The sequence below is a fragment of the Grammomys surdaster genome, unplaced genomic scaffold, assembly GCF_004785775.1.
Source record: "Grammomys surdaster isolate TR1022 unplaced genomic scaffold, NIH_TR_1.0 191, whole genome shotgun sequence".
Taxonomy (NCBI): Eukaryota; Metazoa; Chordata; class Mammalia; order Rodentia; family Muridae; genus Grammomys; species Grammomys surdaster.
The window spans coordinates 17,681,311-17,697,064 of record NW_021604636.1 but is presented as its reverse complement, the minus strand read 5'-3'; the positions used below and the strand labels follow the sequence as shown (position 1 = coordinate 17,697,064).

Below are 15,754 nucleotides of genomic sequence, written 5' to 3'. Positions count from 1 at the left end.
CAGGTAACTGTGGGGAGGAGCGTGACTGGCTGCTGCCAGGTAACTGTGGAGGTGGAGTTTAACAGAATACTAACAGGGATAACATTTGAAATGTGAATAAAATATCCAATAAAAAAATTATTAAAAAATAAGATACAAATAAGACTTAGATTTGTAGTAAATCCTCAAGAAATTGAGGTAGTACATAAAGATACCACTAAAAAAACATTTAAATTTTGAAAAAAATTATAAATCTCTATATTTCTTAAATAGTTCAACTATGTCCCAGAAAATATAAAGCAAAAAAGTATATATATTGTAAGGCCCCCGGAGTGGGGAGACCCCCACTCAAGCCACAGAAGATTACGACCATCTAGAATCACGTGAGACTGAACTTGCTGCAAACCGCAAAAGGCTTTATTTCCAGATTTTGGGCTATCAGTTGGCTGAGGCCAACGTTCACAAGGAGAGTGTAGACCCTGAGGTATGGGAGCAAAGGGTATTTAAAGGAGAAAACCACAAACCAGGGGAGTGAAGGGGGAAACCAGGAGGTGACAGTGGAGAAAGCCCAACCTACATCATAAAAATAGTTGGAAAGTTTCAACCTATTATTCAGCTAGTCACAAACCAGGGTGGGGAGTGGGAAACATCCTATACACATTCTATTCAGGAATGTGACCTTAGCCTAGTCATTTACCTTGTGGTCAGTCACTTCCTGGGGTGACTTGGCCAACCTGTATTACTAGTTCTGGTATTCTTTGTCGGACCGAAGATCTGGCTGACTTGCCCCCTGGCTAGTTCTTTCTTAGCGTGGCCAGCTATTTCCTGGAACCTAGGCCTGTGAACCTGCCAACCTTAATTCAGATGTGGGGGTCTCAAGCTTCTCTATGAATTTTTATATCCTTACAATATCACTCTATAAAAGCACTTGTGAAATAACTTTTAAAAACAAAGTGTATTACAAGCATTTAGAAGTATCTGTGTATGCAGAAGACACTCAAAGGAACAAAACAGAATCACTTTCAGCCTTCTGTAGACTGGACAGTGCAATGAGCAGGAAGCTCTCTGTGTTTCCTTCTATATCAGGATCTTGTGAACCACAGTACAACTACAAAAACATCTGAAGATTGGCTAGGCCAACATTGTGCTATGAGGTGGGGCAGGGGACTCTTCTGCTGTGGTCCTTAAGTTTGTTTATTTTATGAACCAATTTGGGAACCTGAAATCTTATTTTGTCTTCTCTTGATCTATAACATTTTCTGTGGTATGATGATTACCCCTACTGCTCTTCCCACCTGGTGTGACCTGTGGTTTTTCCATGCTTGCTAATTTTATCTTTTTTACAGCCCAATTGAAATATCTGTCACTAGAAGACCATTTTTACTTCCAGAAGTAAATTCTTTTGGTGCTTTTTTTTTTAACAGCCAGGTAACTTTATTTTAGTTTTTAAAGTCGAGGTCTCAGTATGGCATCCTGAGATGCCATGGAACTTTGTGTCTAGATTAGATTGGCATTGAACTCTAGAAATCCACCTGCCTCTGTTCCCTAAGTGCTAGAATTAAAAGTGTGTACTACCACACTAAAAAACTGTGGTTAGCCACCACAAAGCAGGTCACAATGCCTTAACCATATGTATCCTGTTAGACCCAAGGACACTTCCTTGTCAAGAGGAATATGAACCTTCTTTACTCTCATACAACACATTAAAAAATCAGCCAGCTAATTTCATCTGAAAATTATTTCAACCCACTAATAAACAAGTAATTCTATATACTATAGATAGCTGAGAGATATACTAAGAAAAACTATATACAAATGTAGTTTCAGGGAAGATGGAATAGAAAGTTTCCTATTTCTTACTAATAACTTTTAACAACTCTTTTATATATCAGACAAAAATGAAAACACTCTACAAATTAGAAAACAAAAGACAGACTGAACTGTCCTTAGCATGACAGTGAGTTCCCTGTGCTTTATGCTTCATACATCTCAGACTTATACCTAAAGAAACTGACAACTGCAAAGACATAGTACAGAAAAAAAAGGTTCTCAAAGTTTGCACTAGACAGAAGCCTAAAGATCTAAGAATCCAGCAACGTCCAAACTCGATAAACAGCGAGAAATTACAATAAGCCTACTATCATCAAACCAATGAAACCAAAGACAAAGAAAGGAACTTGTAAAACTAGTGAAATAGATAAAATAACTTCCTGGGCAGGAAAATCTATCTGAATGGCAATGAATTCCTTATCAAAACCCTTGGGCCAAAGAAAAGTGTCACATTTTTCAAACTGTGAAAATCAAAAAGTGGAACTGTCAGCTAACAATGTTCTATCCAGAGAACACATTCTTCAGAAATACAGGGGAATACAAAGAAGTCTCAAATAAAGTATAATCAAGAGAATGGTCAATGACCTACTCTGAAGTAATAAATAAGGAAGGTCTCTAATACAAAGAAAACACTATCCTTGAAACAACATGAAGAATACATATGCAAAAAAATATAGGTAAGTGTCATACCCCTTCCTTCTGTGGGTTTTCAAACAGTGCTTGGTGGCTACAGAAAAATAATACTGTCTGATATGGCTGTAAACATTTGCAAGGAAACATTACATATTAAAAAGTATAGACAGTAAAATGATATAAATAGAAATAAGATCTCTATGTTTAACTTAAATGACGCCAATTAACAGTTATATAACAGAATACTGTAGCAGCTACTAAAAATTATTCTATATGGTGCATGTTGTGTGGTGCAGCTTAGTGGTAAAATGCTTGCCTAGCATTCAATATACCAAGAAGCTCCTAGTTTAATTCCTAGCATAAACACAAACACACACATGCACAAACACACAGATACACTCACAGGCGCACACACTGACATACACACATTCACATGCATACAGGCTCACATACATACACACAAAGAATACAAGTAAATTAAAATACACTTTAAAAATATGTGGATATAATCCACAAGCAGATAGGAAAAAGAAAGCAGAGAAACGAAAACAAACAAAAAAGGGGGTAATCTAAGCCCCCACACAGAAATAATTACATTAAATAGGTAAACAAAAAACACACTTTACTAGAAAAAATAAACAAAAGAGGAAAACAGGTGGCAGTAACTTTAAAATATTAAATATTTAAAATATTAAAAATATAATGTAACTCGATATATGTATGTATATATTCAAGAAGACACTTCAAATATAAAATAGAGAGAATTGAAAATAAAGGGATAGATAGGTTGTGGTACTCAAAGCTGATCAAAAGGAAAGAAAAGGAGTTGTATTGGTATTATATAAAGAAGACTGACTGACATCATATAAAAGAGACTACAGAACACAGAAATTCACCAGGCCACTGAAGGACATTGAGAGAAGAATATTGTCCCTGAAGATATAGCAATGCTATGTCATGTTCACTGTGAGATATTCTTTTTATATACTTTTATTTTATTTGAAAATAGTGCTTTCATACAATAAATTCTGATCATGGTTTCTCCTTCCCACCCACTCAAATCTTAACCCTTTCTTTATCTCTCTCTTTAGAAAACAAACAGGTAAGATATTCTTGAACTTGCAAAATTAGGGAAGCATAGAACAGATGCCTTTGGCGGGAGTTAGGGAGCAGGTAGAAAGAAGAGTCTAGTGGCTGAGCCTGTAAAAGTACACAGCAGATGTTGGTAGTGATGGAAATGGTCTTGCCTTGAATGAGGCAAGGCTGGATTTCATAATGCTGCTTAGATTTCGGAAAGTTAACATTATAAAAAGCTGAACGTGGAAGAAATAGCCTTTTCATGAAAGAGCACAGCAATTGGTTGTCCAACCTCTAATGGTCAGCCCTGAAAACACACATACAAGTAACATCACACAGACTGAGCAGGTTGTATAAAAACTACGCAATGAGCGCCTAAGATCCTTATCACTCTCATTTTCTAATATAAAACCCTAGGTTCAAATGCTAACAAATCTAATCAAAGAAACTTGGAAGTAACTAGCTCTCATCCCAGCAGGGGTATTTGGTGACTACAGAGAGTTTAGCTTTGGGATATTTTTTAAATAAGATCATTGCATAAAATAATAAAATTTTACCACTGTAATAGCTTTCTAAATAGGCGTGCAATAAAATTGAAAACCCATTTTTTTAAAAAAAAGAAAGAGTAAATTCTGTTATTCATCTTCAAATTAAGTGGCATTCATTAACTGAACATAGAAATAAATATTAAGGGTCATTACATTATCTTCACATTCGACCTCATTCAGGTGGCTACATCTCTTTAAGGGAGAGGGGAGGAAAGAGAAGACAGGGAAGGAGGGAAGGAGGGAGAGAATTTATAGCTAGTGAGGTTCAATTTTGGAAGCAGTCTTTGCTCTCAGTAGAGTTTGGAAATGAACCACCAAGAGCATCACCTACACAGATTCCAACATGAGTGAAAGAAACAGAGACTTCAAGATGCACTTGTTATTGTAACAGATTTTTGTGTTACTCTTGGTAAAGTAACCAATACAACACTCCTGAATTGCCAATGATAACGAATATCTATTCTGTATGAAAGAAGTAGAATCACATGTATGCTTTCCAAATTGAAATCACACAAAATAATAGAGCTCCATGACCCCTACAGACTGGGTAGCTGATTTCCTTGTTGGTGGCTTACAGCACATGTTCAGTTAGTAAAGTCTCTCTTTAGGTGAAAACTTGTTCACCTCTGTTTTTCACAAACTTATGTCAAGGCAGCAAATTCCTTAGTTAGCAGAACATTCATTCACCCCCATGAGTATTCTATAGAAAACAGGAAAAAGAAACAAGGCACAAAATATATTCCCTGAGATTCAGAATGTAGATCAAATATAGTGGTTTTGCTGTATTAAGACTAAATTCTATAGGCTTACAGGGATATTAAAGTTTTACATTTTAAGAAGCAATATCATTTTCAATAGCACTGAAGATAAGATTTAGTTATAAATTTGCATATATGATCTAAGTATATGTAAAAGTTTTATGTTAGAAGCAACAAAATACTGATACAAGAAGTCAAATGAAACTTAATTAGATAAATAAATATGTAAACAGATACAAGGATCTGGCAAAACGACTCAGCCAGTTAAGATGCTTATCCCACAAACCTGAGTTTAATCCGCAGAATCCACAGAAAAGTCAAAGGAGAGAATTGACACTTCAACCTAGTCCTCTGAGTGCCACACATGCACACACGTCATACATATATACACAGATTCACACTAGCAGAATTTAAAAACTTTTAAAAGAACTAAAACATAACGATTTCATCACAACTTTATTTATGGAATAAAATAAACAACAGATAAGAACATACATGTGGGCAGAGATGTATCTGATTAACAATTGTATATGCAATAAATATAAAAATTAATAATGTTTTTGTATAGTACTGAATATCTGGAAAACCCATACATTTCTAGATATAAAGTGAGTATGAAAATATATATATACATATATACATATATGCATACATATGCATATATATATGACCCAGTATTAAATAAACATAAAAAGCATGAGAAATATTAATAGTTACCTCCAGAAGCTATGATCAGCCAATTTGTCACTCTTCATACTTTGCAATATATTAATCAAAATAATAAACATCATTTTCAAAAGAGCCATGAAACAGAACAGAAGAACAGTTTCTTCCTTCTAAGAATTCTACTCTGTCCTTCAGGTAGCACATCATTATTCATAATAATGCTTATTGAGCAGGGATAATCTCTTTTCAGCATGAAACATTTTGTATTCAAGCAAAAATAATTGTAATACCTATTATTCTTAATAAGAAACTGCCTAGGTTGAATAATTTTACCAAATACTTAATGTTAGCATGTAGAGGAAAGTCTGACTTTGATAAAAAGCTGTGAAAGGCATCAAAATGTTAAGATCATTAATTAGCTACAGAGAGGAGAGAGGCTGGAGGCTGGAAGCAAGGAGTTTATCCTGAAGATTCAGTGTCCATCGAACTAATGCAGCCAAAAGTGGGTCTACATGATGCAATCCAGTAGATCCTAGCATCACCAGCACACTGATGCTTGTTCACACTGTGAGGCTCCATCATGGGAGTGTATTCCAAGTGCCTTTCTGCTTCCTGTCCATCTTAGTTGGGGTTTCGTTGCTGTGAAGAGACACCATAACCATGACAATTCTTATAAAGGAAAATATTTAAAGCATGGCAGCCTGAAGGTAGACACGGTGCTGGAGAAGGAGCTAAGAACTCTACATCCTGATCTGCAGGCAGCAAGAAATGAACTGGTTTAAGTTTCTGAGACCTCAAAGCCCACTCTGTAATGACATACAATCTCCACCAAAGCCACACCCACTCCAACAAGGCCACACCTCCTAAAAGTGCCACTTCCTATGGGCCAAGAATTCAAATTATATCAATTCTATAGAGCCATTCCTATTCAAACCAGCATGCTGCCCCATGAGTCCCTTGAGCCCTTCAGCTGCCCAGCTTTTCCTCACAGCATCTTCTACTCAAAAAATGTCTCCACCAAAACACATGGTTTTTCACTATATTATTTCCAAGACAGATGAGTGACAGGCCATAGCTGTCCTAAGAGTTAACTATTTCATCTGTTTGTTGTAAGTAACTTTAGTACATACAACAATGCTGAAAGCCCCTGGATGTAGAGGCAGTTTCTCTTTAAGTAACAATTCTCCCATAGCCTCCAGTTTATTGATTGTTCTTCCTCTTTTGTCATTTTCAAGTTTATCTTTTCATTCGAACTTTGCAACTCTAATATATGCCGTCATCAATTGCTTTGTAATATATATTGTGTCTGAGACTCTATGAACAATGAACTTGTATCTCTTCCCAGAACAGGACAACACAACAGAATGAACCTAGGCCATTCTGATGTCTGCTGTTCCTTCTCATATATATTCACGTTTCTTAGTTTTAAAATGGTCTTTTTGGATATAGCATTGTCCCCTTTGTTAGTGATCCTTTAAGCTCAGTTTCTAAAGAAAAGAAAAATGGACCCCTCCAAACATATATTTGCATTTGAAATTCTTTTTATAAAGGTTTTCTCCCATAAACATACGAGGAACAGTCATTCTCATTATCAATTTATTGGATCACAGACTAATGCAGAGGGGAAATAGTCTTTCAATCACACTGAGGTTCCTGTCTCAGATCCACAGAATATGTTTAATGACTCTGTGACATCATTTACCCTCCCTATGTCTCCATTTACTTTGATGCAATGAAAGTGTAAAACTGCCTTTCTCGTGGGATACAATGATGAAGAAATGGCATTAATTAACCATGCTCTGTAGCTGTTAACGCTTCTCACAATTATTTTCATTCTACTTTGATCTATTATCACGAAAAATTACTATCCCCATTGTTCTTGACAGAGGCCAAGAGACACTCACATAAGTCTTATCAACAAAGAGCAAAACAACACCTCTCCATGGGCAAGCTGTAAAAAATATACTTGGCTTTAAATTTTAAATTGCCCATTGACCTTTCTCAATCCTAGGCTGGAGGCAATCACTTTCTATTTCACAAAGGTCACTTACGACATAACCAGCATAAGGTTGGCTAAATGTTTTCTTAATTCACTTCAAATGACTTCCACAACAGAATCAGCTAGAAATACAAACTGATAACTAAATATGTATACTATATGTGTGTATTTATATAGAATATAAATATGGCATTTTTATATGTCTATCAATATGGATATCTGTATGGAAGAGATAGACACAACTATAGAGGCACCTATGATATTCTTATTCTATTTGTGTATGCCTCTAGACTATATAAATGTGTGAATACATGAAGACATTTGTTTATAGATGGATAGATGGCTAATTTAAGCATCACAGAGTCGTCTCCCTTTGACTATTAACTTATAAAAATATTTTATCTGCAAGTATAGATATCCATGGACTAACGCTCCACAGATTAGTAACAAATCTACCAACATGACCTCATTCCCCTTATACTTACCTTTCACTAGGTACTAAATACAGACAAGTAAAAACTAATATGTGCCCCCAAAAGACAAGTACTTAGGAAAAAATCATAAAATTTACTGTAAAAGTATCTAATTTAACATAAGCACTATCCTCATATATACAGTATATAAATATATAGTGTATATTACATATATTTCTGTTAGCTATCACTCTCTATTAAAGAAAGAAATTGATAGTTTTCTGGACAATGATCCAGTTTTCTCTATCAAACTTTGTGGTGTCAATCTCGACTGACCATTATTTCAGCAACATGTGACTCGACATACACATTAAGAAATACCAGCAGGCCTGAAGGAAGATGTGCTTTCAACATGCTCACAACACTCACTGTTTTAAATATTGTTGGAGGAAAGGAGTGGGGTGAGTTAAGTACCTAGTACAAAGTCACAGACATACGACCAAGACAAAATTCTATTATGACCTTCTCTCTCATTCCGCTACTCTAGTAAGTGAGTTCCCAGGTTGACGAAGAGTCAGATTTCATTTTCATCCTCAGAAACATTTGCAGTTTGGAACACTTGGCAAAAATGCCACCCAAGGTGGAAACCCAAAGTGAGTGATGGATTTGATGAAGATATTCTCATGACCTAGGTAAGTGTGATGAAGGTGCTATCCTAGGCTCATGCACCAAAGGAATCTGAGATGGCTGCAGGACCAACAAATGAAGACATGCTACCAAATTAGACAAAATTAAGGAAAAAACGCTAAAAGGCCACTCTGAAATGGTGCTAAGCCACAAAATTCTTTGTTCTGAGTAGAGGTGTAGCAAAAAAAATCAAAGAATGGGATCACCCCCTTATCCTCAAGATGAGATGGGGCTCCAGGGAGAGTCCTGGAGATTCTGTATTGATCAACGTGGTCCAACCTACCATCATCTCCTGTTGAGCAGTTCTACTACTACCAATCTAGCTGATCATTTTATATATATAAATATATATATATTTCCCTTTCTACAATTCTACACACAAGAGAAGAGGGAAATATTTTTAAAGCATGAACGTATGGACGTTATGCTTTAGCCTATAACTCATGGAAGACTATGTATAATCATCTGAAGTAAAATCCCGATTATGTGTTGTGGCAAATAAGGCATCATTTGATATGAACTTCTGCTAGATCTCAGCTTTCTTTCGACTTCTCAACAGCTTCCTCTGCCCCACCCACCCTCACCTCTCTGTCCCTCAGCAGACTCTACAAGCCCCTCTTATATTGGAGTCCTAGGACTTGCTAATCTCTCTGCATAAAATTTTCTTCTGCCAATTTCCTAAATAATTGCTTTAGTTCTGAACAGAAGGGTCTATCTTCAGAGTGGCTTCTTGTGAACAGTATAGATAGATAGATAGATAGATAGATAGATAGATAGATAGATAGATAGATAGATAGATAGAGATTAGATATAGATAGATATAGACATAGATATGTATATATAATACATATTTCATATGTAATATATATTTATATATATGTATAAATATATGTCTCCCCATTTCCTTCCCTTAGATATCAGCAATATTCTTAGCATCACAGACATCTTTGTGTTTGTTTATTTTCTTTATTCTTTCTTTACTAGAATATGAGCTTTTTGAAAATATATTCTGCTTATTATCATCACTATGACATGACTAAAATTCAATACAGCACACAACACATACTAAATGCCCAATACATGTTGTGAATGAATGAACATATCAATATAATTCCTGTTTTCAATGAACAATCAGTCAGTAGGGACAATCCAGACATGCATAGCTAGCTTATAATGCAAGCCAAGGGGATTTAACAAATTACAGGGTTGCACAATGACGATAAAATTAAATCTAGCTAGGGTTAGAGAAGGGTCAGATCTTTCTCACACATACAGAACCTTGGATACACACCTGGGAGTTTGAATTAGGCTGAAACAGATAGATGAGATTTCAAAAGGAAGAGACACAGGAACCAGTCTGGACCCAGCACAAAAACCTGATTGCATAGTGCTCAGTGTGTTCCAGGAACAGCAAACAATCCTGGGAGGGTGCCATCTGTGAGCTGAATACAGGGAGCAGGAAATGGAGCCTAGGAAAAAGGGAGACAGACTTTAAGAGCTCTCAACTTCGAGAAGTGATGCTGCTTTATGAGTTCAAAAAACAAACCGAACAGGGCCTGGTGTGTTCCAGGGCAGCTTCTGCTCAGTGCTAGAGATATAGAAATGGAATTCCCTATCCCCATGCCCAGCAGGTGTGCATCAGAGCACAGGTTATACAATTGATGGAGAAACTTCGCCTCTTCATCCCAAATCTCCATCCTAACTTTCATACTGTTTCTGAAACTTGGACTGACCATTTTATCCTCCAGAATAGTCCTTGGTTTGTGTCCTTACCTATAAAATCTTTCCGGAAAACTCCCCTCTGCTACCTAAACTTCTCACTCCTGTAGCCTGCTGTCACTTATAGCATTTGGTGTTAGATTAGGATCAAAGATTGATCTGAAAGGGGAAAAAACTGGAAAAAAAGGGAAATTTTCTTCAGAGTAAAGAGTTTTTTAAGTCTAATCAAATTACTTTAGATACAAGAAGAAAGACATCTCAATCCTATCTCCTATCCTGATGAATATTAATTTCCTAATGTTAAGTTAATTAAATGTGAGTGAAAGTAAATGCAAAAAGAAACTCACACCTGAAATTTTATCACATTGTTTTCTAAGTTAAAAACACATAAGAAATCGTTGTACAATCCGTGTAAAACTTCTTTAAACAAGTGTAGGAGCTCACCAGTGTAATGCAGTATGTCGTGTGTAATAAGATACAGAGTGGTATTATGTAGAATAGAATTTATAGGTGTGTATTTCTATCATGGGCACAGGCATTTGTGGTATACATTACTTGTATATTCTCACCAGTTTAATAATAGCCAAGTGGAAAAGAATTTGTAACATGTTCTGCTTCCATCCTTCTGCAAATCCTCTTCAAGATGTCAAGATGTTAGTTCTGACAAGTTCAAATCATAATCATGATAATTAGTATTTGACACTTTACAGCCTCTTCACCAACAGTGCATGTTGTTCATTTGTCAACATATAGCTGCAGTATAGAAAATATTTATCACATAAACCACATTTCGAATCATTTAGGAACATTTTGATAAGCTAAACACACTGAAGGGTTCTTCCATCACTGATTGTGGTTTTATTTTTTTTCCCTGTAAGCTATTTCTATTTCATTAGGATGTGGTTTTAGAATCTAAATTCATTTGAGACTCCTTTTGTTTATAGAGTCCTTCCAAATTCTTCTCTTATATGTAGGCAGGTGTCACAAAATTGACTTGCTAACCTTAAAAGACTAAATGTGAATTGATATAATTCCCACACAGACAACCGCGAGATTCTGCCAGGTGTCCATTTTCTAGTCACTTCATAGAAAATGCACATATAATTGTTCTGTGATGGATGTGTTGTTCTTTTATGAGCCCCGTGATATCATGCAACCATCAGTAAAGTCTTATGGTGTATTTATCCAAACATATGTTTTCTTGTGAGAGTTCAAAGCTAATGCTTTTTGCCTTAGAATAATTTAATAACATTTCTTTTCAGGACAAACATGGGGTTCAAGTTTAAGAACCAATGGCACCTACATTGGTTAGCCAATTAAGGAAAACAAAACAAATAAAACACTCAGTGCTATATATATGTAGGGGGTAACCTGGAGGGGGTAACCAGTGAGCAGGATGTTAAGTGAATAAGTTTAAAAAAAAGCACACATAGCCAGTACCTAAAAAACAGTCCCTTCCTGTGGCTTTAATGGTTCCTAGTTCAGTATTTGCAACCATGGATGACCTGGATACCAATAAATACCTGCTCAGAGACACCTGGTGTTTCCCCCACAATGCTCAGCTGGAGATTATATAGTATGTACACCCCAATCCTGGGGTTCTGAGGTTTAATGGAGCTTGTATAGAAAGTAGAAGAAAATAACTAGTGAAAGCAAGTGTGACAGGCACACTTGGAGAAATGACATCACAGCGTATTCTTGATGGCAGTACTCCTCAAAACTGATTTGTAAGATGTTTGACCTCAGAATTCTGAATCATTAGTGTAGTCTGCAGGAATGGGCATTTGTGGATTAAAAATGCTAACAACAGTACAAGCTTGTGAAAAAAATTAGCCGAATTGAAATACACAGAGGGAGTAGGCCACAGAAAGATAAATGTATCTTTAAGCAAGGATACCTGAGAAATTGTATATCAAAAGTCCACCCACATCACCACTTCTGATTAAACAACCTTAGAATAAAGAAACTTGCCAAAGTGTTATAGTTACATATCTGTATTGGAAAGGGATTGAATTGCTTTTGCATTTCCCTACCTCTTTGTATATATAGTCCTCCATTGTAAATGATGAAGGAAAGAAAGGAGAGAAAGGTAAGGAGGAGGAAGAGCAAGAGGAGGAGCAGGAGGAGGAGCAGGAGGAGGAAGAAGAGCAGAAGGAGCAGGAAGAGGAGCAGTCGGAAGAGGGGCAGAAGGAGAACAACAGGAATAACAACTATAACTTTTGCAAGCGTTACTTCTTTTGATCCTCACAAATAAAAGTGATATTGGTTATGGCTTTTACATTTCAGGGAAGCAAATCTGTAGAAATGCTTGAAGGGTAATGTTCTTGACTCCACTCACCTGCTCAGAGTCCCAGTCTGTTGTTGGCAGTGGAATAAAGTTTTAAAAGACACATCACCAAGATTGAAGTGATAGATGCGTGTAATCAGTGTTTGTCAACCTCTCTAATGCTGAGACCCTTAAATCCTCATGTTATGGTGACCCCCAACAACAAAATTAATTTCATTGCTACTTCATAACTATATTTTGAAATGGTCATGAATTGTAATGTAAACATTCGTGTTTTCTAGTGGTCTTAGCCCCTACAAAAGAGTCATTCAACCCTGAAAATGATTGCAACCCACAGTTTGAAAACTACTGTTCTAAAACAAACTCAAGAAAAAAAATCTAAGTACTTTTTACAAACTCAAAAGACATATGTCTAATCCTTCTTCTGTTAACCAGAGTAAAATCTAGGCACACAAGGACTCTAATCTGGCACAAAAGACCGAAGAAGATATGAAGAAACAGAATACAGTTCATCTTTTAGTTGGTAGGGGACAAGAAACATAGTTACGAACTGCATATGCAGCTGTATGAAATTTTGAGACACTCCTCAGTGTGCTATTTTTGCCAAACTCTTTTCTAAGGTGACATTTTTGTTTAAAAATTCTCAGGTATTAAAGTCCATATTTCTCTGGCATTTGTAAGCTATTATTCTCCAGTAGAGAGCATTTTAAAACAGAGAATCATGTAAAGATTTTTAAACATATCTGTGTTTTCCTCTAGACATCTCTAGCAGAGCATCCTTGTCAGCATCTAGTTACCAGCCTTGCTACATCCATTTCATTATCTTCTTCCTACATTCGTGGCCTATACAGTCCATATCTTGAAAAATGGCACCGCCAAGGCCACACCCCCAAGAAACAACCCTGCTCCCTGTGTAGTTTTTTTTTCCTTTCTCATCTGTATCTTACTTAGTTCCATTGATACTACTTCCATCACACACACATACACACACACACACACACATTTCTTTGCACTAGCTCCACTGCTGTTTTTCCAGTTGCTATAAGTGATAAGACCTGTAACTTTTAGGGACTCTTCAGGAGGCCCAAGGGATGGATAGGTCTCAGCTCTTAAACATTATGGAATTAGCAGTTGCTCAGTGTGTTGTCCTGCAACCTTATCCGAGCCACAACAGCTTCTGGTGGGCACCCAAAACCTACACAGCCTTACTCATTCACTTTTTCTCCTTTGAACATTTTGCATGAAGAACACGTTCCCTAACCCATCTCTTGCTGTTCTGCTCTCTCACCCATTCATGGACCCATTCTCAGATGCCTACCTCCCCTTCTATGCCTATATTCCCTCTGTCAATGGCACTGTTATTACCAGGATCATTTTGGTAACAGTTTCCATCCCCTGTTTTCCATTTCTTCTCTTTAAAATGTTTTTCTATTCTGTCACTGCTACTGTTGCAACTTTATTCTGTACATTTAACAATAAAGTCTAAAATTACTCCATATCTTAGTCCTTTACCTAAATAACATGAAAATGCCAAGCACATTTAAATTTAATTCTAGCTAAGTTCTAGTGCCCACATATGATCAATATATTATCACTGCCATAAAAGTGAATAAAATAGCTGAAAGTGAACTTTTAAAGGGGAAAAAAGTATAGGTAACCATAAGTTGAACCATGTTTTGTTGCTGCTTGTAACAAGTTAGACAATTTTACACGTATTATTTCATTTAAGCATCGGGCTATCCTTGTGCTACATGGATATCAGAGGGGAAGTTTAGGGGAAAATTATGAAGTCCTTAAGCAGAAGTGATGTTAGTCTAAAGTGAAGAGGACAAAAACGTCAGACAAAGAAAATTACTAATGATTTCTGAAATACTAAAAAGTTACTAGAAAGAACATTCATAGTACCAGTACCAGTGATGGACACAATCCAGAGGATACTGTCAATATTAAAGAAGAAAATCTTTGGATTTAGAGAAAGGAATCACTTAGCTTTTTGAGTTATAACATTCTGTGTGCAAGGATATGAAACCTTTAGGGAGAAGATAGAAACTACTTCTTAAAACTTAGCATTCAGTTGTCTGCAAGAAGAAGGATACACTTCATCCTCTCTGTTGAGTACTTCCGGTCTAGAAGATAATGAGGTTATCTTATATCATATATTTACATGATCTCCTAAAAAGCACAGCATGTTCTATGCTTACTTAACATTCTCAAGTTCCCCCTTAAAGTAAATTATCACAGCACATTTAAACTTTCCAGTGGAATGGTCGACATCTTTGACCATTTTTGTGTCTGCAGTCAAACCCTTCTCAAATTCCTTGCAACTTCTAATAAATAGCATTAAAAAAAATACACATCTCTCCAATAAGGACTCAGGCAATGCCAAGTCAAAATAAGCAGATTACTCCATGGCTTCTGCATGTCATGCATCTATTAATACATCTTAGGATCATGTTCGCACTTTTAATAATAGCACCGGGCTGCTGACTCACATGCAGGCAAGTTTCTACTTCCTTCTTACCTACATAATTATTCCCTTTCTTGTGTCAGCTTGGTTTGTTTTTATCTCTAGTCCCATCCTGTTTAGCTTGGTCACTCCTTTAGATTTTTCAAAGGTCCACTGAATTTTTGCCCTGATTTTCATGCATCAAAAACACATCCAAATGAACATTTTCTTTTCTAAGTTCTAAACAATCAAAGAGTACATAGGAGTTGGGAAACATGTGTGATTATTTGCAATTACATGGGAAGCTCTCTGTTAGGTGTGGGGAATAAACAAGCATGGTTTAGCTACTAATGCATTACACTTTCTCAGAGATGTGGATAAGAAGATAGAAAACCACAGGCAGTCAGCAGCAGTTGAAAGAGAGATTTGAGCATAGAATCACGGATCTAGATTTTGGGCCTCCGTGCTACAACATCACTTGAGTTCCAAAGAGACAGATACAGAGGAGAGAAATAGAAAAGAATAAAACTTTGTAGAAATATATAAATCAGACCTTTAATCCTTATAACAACTGTGCAAGGTTGTTATAGATGAGGAAATTCAGCATTTACTAGGAAAGGCAAACTCATCTAATGTTGCATATATCTAGTTAATAAGTAACTGAATTAGATTCCAGTTCAGAACTATATGACTCCAAAGTCCATCCTTCAGA

The 15,754-nt window shown here is 36.3% G+C and overlaps 1 long non-coding RNA gene and 1 other non-coding gene across 2 annotated transcripts; both read right to left on the bottom strand.

Annotated features, from left to right (window-relative positions):
- Positions 1 to 1,560: 1,560 nt before the first annotated feature.
- LOC114622827 lies at positions 1,561 to 1,681 on the bottom strand. Its single transcript, XR_003711683.1, has one exon. It is a non-coding gene; the product is annotated as a U6atac minor spliceosomal RNA (small nuclear RNA).
- A 4,173-nt stretch (positions 1,682 to 5,854) lies between these two features.
- Positions 5,855 to 10,970, bottom strand: LOC114622714. Its single transcript, XR_003711659.1, has 3 exons — positions 10,879 to 10,970; positions 9,882 to 10,059; positions 5,855 to 6,130 (listed from the first exon to the last, which is right to left on the bottom strand). It is a non-coding gene; the product is annotated as an uncharacterized LOC114622714 (long non-coding RNA).
- Between the last annotated feature and the right edge of the window lie 4,784 nt (positions 10,971 to 15,754).